The sequence below is a fragment of the Scleropages formosus genome, chromosome 15 (assembly GCF_900964775.1).
Source record: "Scleropages formosus chromosome 15, fSclFor1.1, whole genome shotgun sequence".
Taxonomy (NCBI): domain Eukaryota; kingdom Metazoa; phylum Chordata; class Actinopteri; order Osteoglossiformes; family Osteoglossidae; genus Scleropages; species Scleropages formosus.
The window spans coordinates 21,081,518-21,091,526 of NC_041820.1; the positions used below are offsets into that span (position 1 = coordinate 21,081,518).

The 10,009-nt window shown below is 43.0% G+C and overlaps 1 protein-coding gene across 3 annotated transcripts in view; it reads right to left on the reverse strand.

Annotated features, from left to right (window-relative positions):
- The window catches only part of sipa1l1 (signal-induced proliferation-associated 1 like 1), a 78,426-nt gene extending 70,406 nt beyond the window's left edge, over positions 1 to 8,020 (reverse strand). For 2 of the 3 annotated variants that reach the window (XM_018727671.2, XM_018727669.2), the window contains exon 1: positions 7,770 to 8,020. The gene's annotated coding sequence lies outside the window, so the exon portion shown is untranslated. Of the gene's footprint in view, positions 1 to 7,181; positions 7,213 to 7,769 lie in introns of those variants that run through there. The other variant, XM_018727670.2, reaches the window with a different exon arrangement.
- Between the last annotated feature and the right edge of the window lie 1,989 nt (positions 8,021 to 10,009).

The window sequence follows — 10,009 nt, forward strand, 5'->3', positions numbered from 1 at the left end:
CTTCTCCAAATAGTTCACTGTTCACACAATTCACGAAGGAAGAAAGACATTCTTTGAACCATCCAGTCTTCACCCTTGCCACATGACAGCCTATTTAATCAGCACAGACAACAGCTGTGGGGAGCTGTGTGACTCAATGTATTGTGTAATTCAAAACACCCATCAAGCTACCAGTATCACTGCTAACTGGCTGTGGCTGAAGCTTAACACCAAAACCTGTCCACCATAATTCTGAAATGGACAAAGTCTGTTGACTTGATTCATTTTAAAAAATTTCATCTTGGCAACAAGTACAACACATTAGCATTCTAGGGCTATGCAGTCTCACCACCTACCTCTGCAACGAGTTGCTGTGACATGAACATACAGTAGGATTCTGATCAGTCACTTTGCGAAAGCAAATGACAGGCAAATCAAGTAAGAACCTAAACAAATGGTAGAATGCTCCAGAACCAGAATACACCCATTACAATCTCAGGGTACCACAGATCAGATGAAGCACAGACCCAGAGGACCAGACATGGCATTTCACCATTAGCCGGTATATGGGCTCACCACAGTGACACACCCTTATGACAGAGAGGAAAAAAAAACAAAATTTACCAGCAGTGACATCTTTTATGCACAGGCTGACTCACAGCCTGAAAACCACCAACAATACCCACATGTCACCTCAAAATGGGCAATTAACTGTTAAATCCTTAACAGAATCTTTAAATCTCAAACTTAATTTTTAAAAACTGTTCTACCAGCTGTTTGGCAGCAGCAGTTAAATCAGTGAGGATACGAAGAGGAGTAAATGAGCTTTAATTTAGCCAATACACAAAACATCCATCCATCCATCCATTTTCTTTCCCACTTGTCCTACTAGGGTCGCGGTGGCAACAGGGAGAGCGGAGAGGCCCAGCCGCTCCGGTCCCCCGCAACTTCCTCCAGCTCAGCCCAAGGGATCCCCAGCTGTTCCTAGGCCAACTGTAAGATATAATCCCTCCAGCAGGTCCTGGGCCAACCTTGGGGCCTTGTCCCAGTTAGCCGGGCCTGGTATACCTCCAAAGGGAGGTGGCCAGGAGGCATCCTTATCAGATGCACGAACCACCTCAACTGACTCCTCTCAATGTGGAGGAGTAGCAGCTCTACTCTGAGTTCCTCCAGGATGTCCAAACTCCTCACTCTGTCACGGAAAGTGAGTCCCAACACCCTGCGGAGAAAACTCATTTCAGCCGCTTGTATCTGATCTTATTCTTTCGGTCACTATCCAGAGTTCATGACCACAGGTGAGAGTAGGGACATAGATCGACAAGTAAATGGAGAGCTTTGCCTTATGGCTCAGCTCCCCCTTCACCACTACAGTTCGGTACAGCGACCGCATTACTGCTGCCGCTGCTCCCAGTCCGCAGCCAATCTCACATTCCCTTCTCCCCTCCCTCATGAACAAGACCCCAAGATACTTTAACTCCTCCACCTGGGGCAAATTCTCTCCCCTTACTTGGAGGGGGCATGCCATCCTTTTCCAGAAAACATACATAAAACAATTAGCTCAATTTCAATGATATAGTAAATAACTGAAGACTGCATTGAAGAGGGCTTGTCCAAATCAGGCCTGATTGTATTCAAACAGCTGACTGATTAATCATCTCTTAATTAGGTTAAGTCAGGGAGTCCAGTCATGCGCCGCTTAACGTTTCACTCAACAACTGATTGCATATACAACAGTAGTGCCGTAAGATTAAAGCAGAGCTGCAAAAATTGACTAGCGACAGAGTAGCTGCCATAATGCAACATGTTACATGTTCGTGGTGGTGCTGCTGTAAACAAACCTACTGCACTGCCAGTTATATAAAAGTATAGCACATACAATTATGTATAGTACATAATACTTGATGAAAACACCTGTGTTACCAGTTTGTATTTACTATACTGTACTTTGCTACCGTATACTCTTTCTACTTATAAAAAGTTTTATAGTAAACTGTGCTGTGTTACGCCAGCAGCAGCAGCATCATAAATCTTATGCTTACTGTGTCTCTTGACTGCATCAAGGCTATACCATCTACGTTTGTATAAGTACTCTATGATGTTCGCACAATGACGAAATGGCCTAACTATGCATTTCTCAGAACATATCCCCATCATTAAGTGACATTAATTTTTCATACCTGACTGCACATTTCATCATGTTCCAAACCAAGAAAATGACAAAAATTCTTATTTTCACTTTTTCTCTCTGGCCCCATTCATACACTACTAGAACTGACAAAAAGATCTGACCAAGTTTAATGTCAAAAAACTACAAAAAAGTACAGTATCTGCCTCTTTAGAATTTATTTCCAGCACTGTATATCAACCCCCCCCCCCCCCAGGTGCAGCGGGTTTTACTGGGACCTGCTCTTTGGCGGGTCTGGGGTTCAAGGCCTGCTTGGGGTGCCTTGCGACATACTGGCATCCCGTCCTGGGTGTGTCCCCTCCCCCACCAGCCTTGTGCTCTGTGTTGCTGGGTGAGGCTCCTGTTCACTGTGACCCCGCTTGGGACAAGTGGTTTCAGACAGCGTGGGTATGTATCAACCCAAAGCAATTCAATCGAGCAACAGTGTATTGTAATGTGGTCTGCACAATCACACAAGTCATCAAGAGAACAAGTCTTAGTATTTAATCAAGTCACCAAGTATCTAAATCAAAACAGAGAAGCCAGAGAAACCACTGACAGCCACTCTGCAAGACAAAATCCACAGCATCTGAACAGAAGCCAAAAACCCCACCAGTGGTAAAACAGTGCGGCTGAAAATCATTAGGCCGCCCCATTAATTCATGACTCCAGTGGTTACTGTGCTGAGAGGGATATGCCTTCACCCCAATCACACAGATAAGAGGTCTGCTACCAGCTGCCTCAATTTGGAGCTGCAGCAGACACATACATTGCCACCCAAAAGGATCAAGTGACAACTATAATTATTAACCATCTTTATACCGGAACATTTACAAAGCAGTGCCAGAGGTCACCGACTACCATTCCCTTTCCTGCAGAAACACAGGCAAAACAAAATTGTGTACATTTTTGTTTTGTAACTTGATGTGACCTTAAAAAGCAATTTAAGTATAGGCAGGGGGCATGCCTGTGAAGAAATTGCCAGTACAGGAGTGACATTCTGAGTGAAATACAACATTTCTGCACCAGGATACACTTTAGCCCCCAGAGATCCACCTTCCATAAGCTAAAAAAGAAAGAATAGAAAACTTAAGTGTCATTCTCATCAGAGAAACTGATCAGCTGGAAGTAGGGAGTCTTACATGGGTCTTTGTACCAGAAGCTTTTAAAATTTTTGCCTTCCTGAGAGTGTCCTTAAGGAGCTATCAATTGCACTAATTTGATGATCTGAAAAAAGTTAAATTTAACTTAAAGGCTGTACCAAATAGGGAAGACGAAACATTAAGACACCTTATTTTTTTTGTTGAAACCCTTTTTGAAAATAGTCCAAGCAGGCAGTCAAAGACTGTTAATGATACAGCAAGGAAAGATAATTGCCAGTGCTGGGAGGTCTTCATTTGTTAGCCAGCCACATCTGACTGGAGTGTTGATGTTGGTGCTGAATATGTTGATTAACTCGAATCGGGACTTGCCCTCTTCCTGGCCTCAGTCTCATCTCAGTCTCAATGGATCAGAGCCAGGCAGACAACCCAGTGAGATGCATGGGGGTGGGGAGTAGCAGCTGAGACCTTGCCCTGCCCTAACCACAAGTGGGGCTTGGAAGCATCAAGGTGCCTTCCAATCAGACATTGCCATTTCCCACGAGTATTCCAAATTGGACTTACTGAATGTGGCATGATGCTGGGGAATATTAAACGCAATAATCCCAAGATCGCTCTAGATTCATCACTTTTTAATAATATAAGATATTTTGTTCCAAGTGCTGGCTTGTAACTGTGGACCCAACCACCTGCCATTAGAAATATAATCTTTCCTCTATTACTCACAAAATCACAATTTCCAGACTGCCATCTTTTATGCCAGCAACTGTAAGTGGATTCTTAATTTTATTACTCCAGTCTCTTCTCCCTGAAGAGCTCTGTGGTTTCACATAATTGAGTTTAACAGCACATCTTAAATCTCAAAAAAGGCTGGTAAAAAAGTTGTTTACTAAGGTGTTGCATAAATTTATATATATCAAAAGAATAAAAGGTAAAGCCATGGTTTAAAAATACTCCATTTTAAGAAGAATTAACTGTATGTCAAAAAACAGCACAGCAAGGTGAGGGAGGGGGTGTTATTATACATGACTGCCCATTACATTAAGCAAAAAGTTCACTGTTTGTGAATACAGGAGGAGTCAAAAACAACAAAACCTTAGCAGCACAGCAAGACCATAGGAGCTTGAGTTTCCTCTTATTTCACTTGTTGCCCTGCAAATTTTACATTGTGTAGGTTAAGATTCCTTCCCACTTGTTCTCTGCTGTTAATTATTTGCCTGGCAAAAGGCACTGCTACCAAAAACTGTTACTAGAAGAATGGAGGCAGACTGCTTGTGAGTGAACAAAACCTTGCTCAGTGGGAAGTTCTGAGTTTTCACATCATCCAGCAGTGGCAATTCCATATCCTTTTGCTCCTCCAACTCTGCCAGCGTCCTCAAAACCCTCTACGAAAAACCTGGTCAGAAGTTCTTTGTTCTACACGAACAAAGATTCCACACAATAAGCTGTCAAGAAGCAGCAGAAATAAATTATACTGTTTATATCACACACAAAAAGGACATTAGTATGAAACACACTGCAAATTGTGCAGGCCAATGTTAATAGAGAGAGAGGTTGGTGTTGCCAGAAAAGCGTGTGCCAGTGCCCAGGCCTAGCCAGGACATTACATTCCATGTCCAGCTGCAGCCTGATGTGGCAGCACTGTATAACCCTGTACTTGGTTCTAAATCTGATCTTGGAAAGGGTAACCTGCCTTTTACCAGGAGTATAATGACTTTAACAACATAAATTACTCATCTGCTCAATGCAGTGCCTTTTTAAAAAAAAAAAAAAAAATTGGCTATGAATCCACAAATTCTCAAGTTAAGAACAACCCATATACTATTACCACACTGTATAAGACCTACATTTAGATGTATTCATTTACCTGATGCTTTTCCTTAAAGTAATTTACAATTTAAACTACTTTCATTTACCCATTTATACAGTTGGGTTGTTTTACTGGAGCAATTCAGCATAAGTACCTTGCTCAAGGTACTACAGCTGAAGGTGAGACTTGAACCTGCAACTTTTTGGTTCCAAAGGCAAAAGCTCCAAGTACTACACTAACAACTATCCCTACCAGCTGAATCAATGTCATTTTACATTTAAGTGCTATTCAAATATAATCTCTCATTGTCCTGCAGAGCCCTTACCCGATAGAAAATATTAATTTGTTGCTTATCTAGAGCTTTCATCGACCTAAAGGGCTATATAATTTTACCAGAGCAATTTAGGGTAAGTATGTTGCCAAACAAATGTAGCAGTACCAGTGAGAGGGGTCTGAACAACAACCTTCAGACTACAAGTTTAGCAGGTTAGCAGTAATATTCTGCTCAAGATACAATACTCCACAAGCAAATAAATTACACTTAACCCAACAGACTCCCTGAATCTGAAAGGAGGGATAATAGAAGGGTGATTCCACTTAGGCACAAACCAGACACTTAGCCTCAACCACTCAGCCTATCCATTATCTGTAAACATTCAAGACAGGCACCAAACCACCGTCGCCCTACACAAGAAACATCGGGTATGAGGCTGGCCAGCATCTTGGACAGGATGCCAGTCCATCCAGAAAAGTACTCACTCATTTTGATTTGGTGACAAACATCTTTGGACTGTTGGAGGAAACCAGAGCACACTAACACAAGCCATTTAATCTCAAAAAGACAAGAACTTGTGCTGCATTGCCAGTATCCTTTTAAAAAAAGAAAAGAAAAAAAAAAACTGGTCTAAATTCTGACTTCAAATTATGCTCAAAAAAAGAAGCATAACAGAGGCAAATACAGCAGTCACAGCTATGGACACACACACTTCACTCCATTTCCTGCAACTATCCACCCATCTGTCCACCCAAGCACACCCTACCAGAGAGACGTCAGTAATCCATGAGCCACAAGACCAACACACCCACACTTCACAGAGTAACAGCAATGTTGCTGTGCCACATTGTCATTTTTTTTTGGCCTGAGTGACCTGTGATCAGTATGGGATCTAGAGCAGAGGAAGGCTTGTTGCTCCATGTTACCTGGGAAAAAAAGTTGGACATATCTGGTCGTGTCCTGTTTCATAAAAATGTACAGAGTATCTTGAGTTTTAGACTCCCGAATGCCTGCAACAACTTCTTCGCTGACCAAGAGATTATAGGAGCTGTACAGCAAACTACAGGAAATGACAAATACCCATAAAATGGTACAAAGTTTGTTTCAACTGTCCTGTTACTATATAGACAACTTACCCCCTACTCAAGCATTACATTTATTCACTTTTTCCCTCCCAGAAAAACTTATAATGTTAAGCTACCTACAACTATTTACCCATTATACAGCTGGGTCATTTTTTACTGGGGTAATTCAGGGTAAGTGCCTTGCTCAAGGGTACTACAGCTGGAGGTCAGACTCAAACCTACAACCTTAGATCCAAAGGCACCAGCTAACCATTACACTACCAGCTTTCCCTTTTTAAATAAAAAATAAAAACAGCACTGCATCTTGACAGACATTAATAAAACACTGCTGCCACATAGTCTATGCCCAGACAAAAAAAAAAAATCCTAGCTGCAACTTTGTAAAGCATGAGAAGAATCATAGATCTATTACATGGGTTGCGGAACATAATTTGCGGAAGAGACCCACATAGCAGAAGAAATGCAGGCCTTCAGCATACACCACTTGTATATAGACCCTACCTCACATATCAAACAGAGTGGTGACAAAGTATGTGTGCGCATATTCGTTACGCGGTTGATGAAAAATTTAGCGCAGGTTTACAATTTCATTTTTACTGACATTTAATAGTGCCGTTCCGAGCGGTAAAGTGCTGTCACGCCCCCCCAGCAGAAGACGATGCAGTCCACTCTGTAACAGAACCTGATCCACACGTAATAACAGCATTGTGCGCGTTACACCGCAGGCAGCGCGTACACGTGCACGTCTGCTGGGTAGCGCACACGTTACCTGTTGTGTCTGACACGCTCGCGCGACGTTCTGGCAAAACATGAGGGATCTCGTGAACTCGGTGGAGGTGGCACGTGCCTTTGAGCTCACGCGCCGCATAATAGTTGGCAGCACACTAGCGTGTTTGCAAAGCTCCGCTGCTCCTCCGTGCCCTGCCGCCCCTGGACACACACACACACACACACACACACACACCGGCTGGACGACCGCTGCATTTGCACATGTCTCAAAACGCGACGTCGCCGCGCTTCTCATTCTAACATGATTCGTACATAATTTTAAAATGAACAGAGCCATGATAAACCCTGGCCAGGCAAGGGTCTTAGTTTTCGCACGTTGCAGCGCGAGGAGGGAGTCGCTCGTTCACCGCCGCGAGCCGACACACCTGGTCCTGGTCTCGTCTCCATGTTGTGAAAGTTGGAGAGAGAGATGAGGGGAAAGCCGCGCACACCTAGTCTGCGTTGCTCGCTCACTCACTCACACACTAACTGTGACTATCCCCGCGGAGAGCTCCCGACGCCGTGTCCACTCAGCCCCACAACGGACAGCCCCCACCTGTCCCAGTCCACGAAACGGGGCTCCACTCACCTCTCTCTCCGTTCGTCTGTCTCCTCACCCCCACCACCAACCGTTCGGCGTTCGTTCCCCCCTCCTTTTCGGCTCCTCACGCTGAGCCCTCCAGCCAAGCAGAAACGAAGCTCGGTATTTCTGAGTCTTTTACCGTTAATATTCCAATTTATCTACTCACTGTCCATAACAAAGCCTTTATCCCGGGGGCTGCTTCCTTGCTGGAAGTTGGAAGTTTTAGGACAAAGTTGATGCTCCGCCTCATGGACGAGCCGCTGGAGGGATGACGTCACCACAGTGCAACCGCCCCCCATCCTTCCAACCCACGTCGCGCTAAACTCTCGCGAGAATTCCAGCGCTCCATTGATCACATTGAAAAAATCTCGGAATGGGAACGCGCTTGGAAAAGCGTTACTCCGGCAACGGGGGTTCGGAGGGGAGACTGCAACGCTGCAGTTGGAATGCAACTAGTGTTTTGTCAGAGATAATAAAAGGAACTGTTGAACTGTGAGCTGGGTCACAGATTGAAAAAAAGAACACGTTGGTGCATGCACCCTATAATCAGTGCCACTGTAGCGGGGCGCATACATAATTATGCTCAGAGTCAACTGGCCTGTGTCTCATTACGTTTTTGCCAATAAAAGCATTATTTACGATTGGAACCGTTCAGATTCATGCGTCCGCGTGCAACACTGGTACCCTTGGGATCAGAAGACAGAGTTCACACTCACTGCATATGGAAGTCACGGTACAAACATGGCCAGTTGTTTCATGTGAAAGCACAGGTTAAATATTTGTGTTATTAATGTATTTCACTTCCAATTCTTCATGCAGCATGAGCTGATTTTGACCTGGTTAATAATTTCAGTGGAAAAAAGAATGAGGGAAAACATACAGCGCACTGCAATAGGGATTTCGCATGAGTTTAAAGGAGATTATAACCCACTACTAGAATTAATTTCAGTGCGGTCCACGAACAGAACGTGAATCTCAAAAGAGACGTCGAAACACGCAGAGGGGTAGATTAATTCTAGTTTTTGTTTCTGGACCTTGCATCACGGATGTCCAGTGTTTTTCTGAAGATGTGGTAATCAGTGGCGCCCCCTCCCGCCCGCCAGTAGTACTGCACCATCTCTGCGTGCTTCAGTGGAGCTCTTCACTGTCTTCACTAAAAAGTCTTTAAGTGGTTAACGGTGCTTTTTCATCAAAACACTATTAAGGAGATTCAGATAAATAGTGTCTACTCTGCTGCGTTTTTATTTTTGTAATTCCCTTCTGCATCTCTGTCATAGCGAAAGCTTTTTCTCGCCGAGGTTCAGTTGCCTCTGTGAGTAACAAGGAAATTAAAATATGGAAATATCTGCAAAAAATAAAAATGCGGAACTTGAAGAAATGAGGAATAATGCCCATGATCTCCCTAATAATCATAATGATTTTAAATCTGTTGAAAGGATTGTTTATCGGATTCGCCATCTACCTTCCTTCTATTGTATGATTTACATACATGTTTTTCTAATTTTCCCCCTTAAAGCTTATATTTTTTAATGTAATTAATGAAAACTAATGATACATTCTACTTTGCAGTAAGGATGCTGTCCTGAACTCACATTTTAGGACCCTTCACATATTGTCCACTTTGTAGACAAATTATATTTTAAAACCTTAATGAAGCAATAAATCGATAATTTAATGCATTTTTAATCTAAACCATGACAAGCAATTTTCAAAAACACTGAGCTGAGACCTTTTTGATATTGCAGTTTGAATTTGTCTATCTCCAGTTGCAGCTGAAATCCAGGAGCAGCACAATAAAACAATGGCGCCGTAGTCAAGGGTCAAACACAATAATAATCTATCAAGACTTTGGGAAGATCACCAAAATAGATCTGCTTGATGTGGGATCACAAGAATTAGGTCTCCACAGAGAGCAATAATTCCCACATTATTTCCTCTGTGAAAAGTCTGCAAAGGTGAATTTGCTCTGTTGTAGTACATTCAATAAAGAACAGTATCCAGATAAATCTATCTTGGCCCTGTCGCTTGATCATATCAACGGTTGATGGATTTTTTTTCACAGATAAATGCAGTCCACTCAGTATTGAGAATTGTTGTGTCCTCTTTACATGTATTAATTAATATGGTAGCTCGGACATGCGGTGCCTCATTAGTCAAAATACCGCTGCCGCGAGGAGCATGTGCATATTGACTTAACACACCTGGAAGCAACAGTTCTTTTCTTTTAGGGATTTCAAGATCAGTTG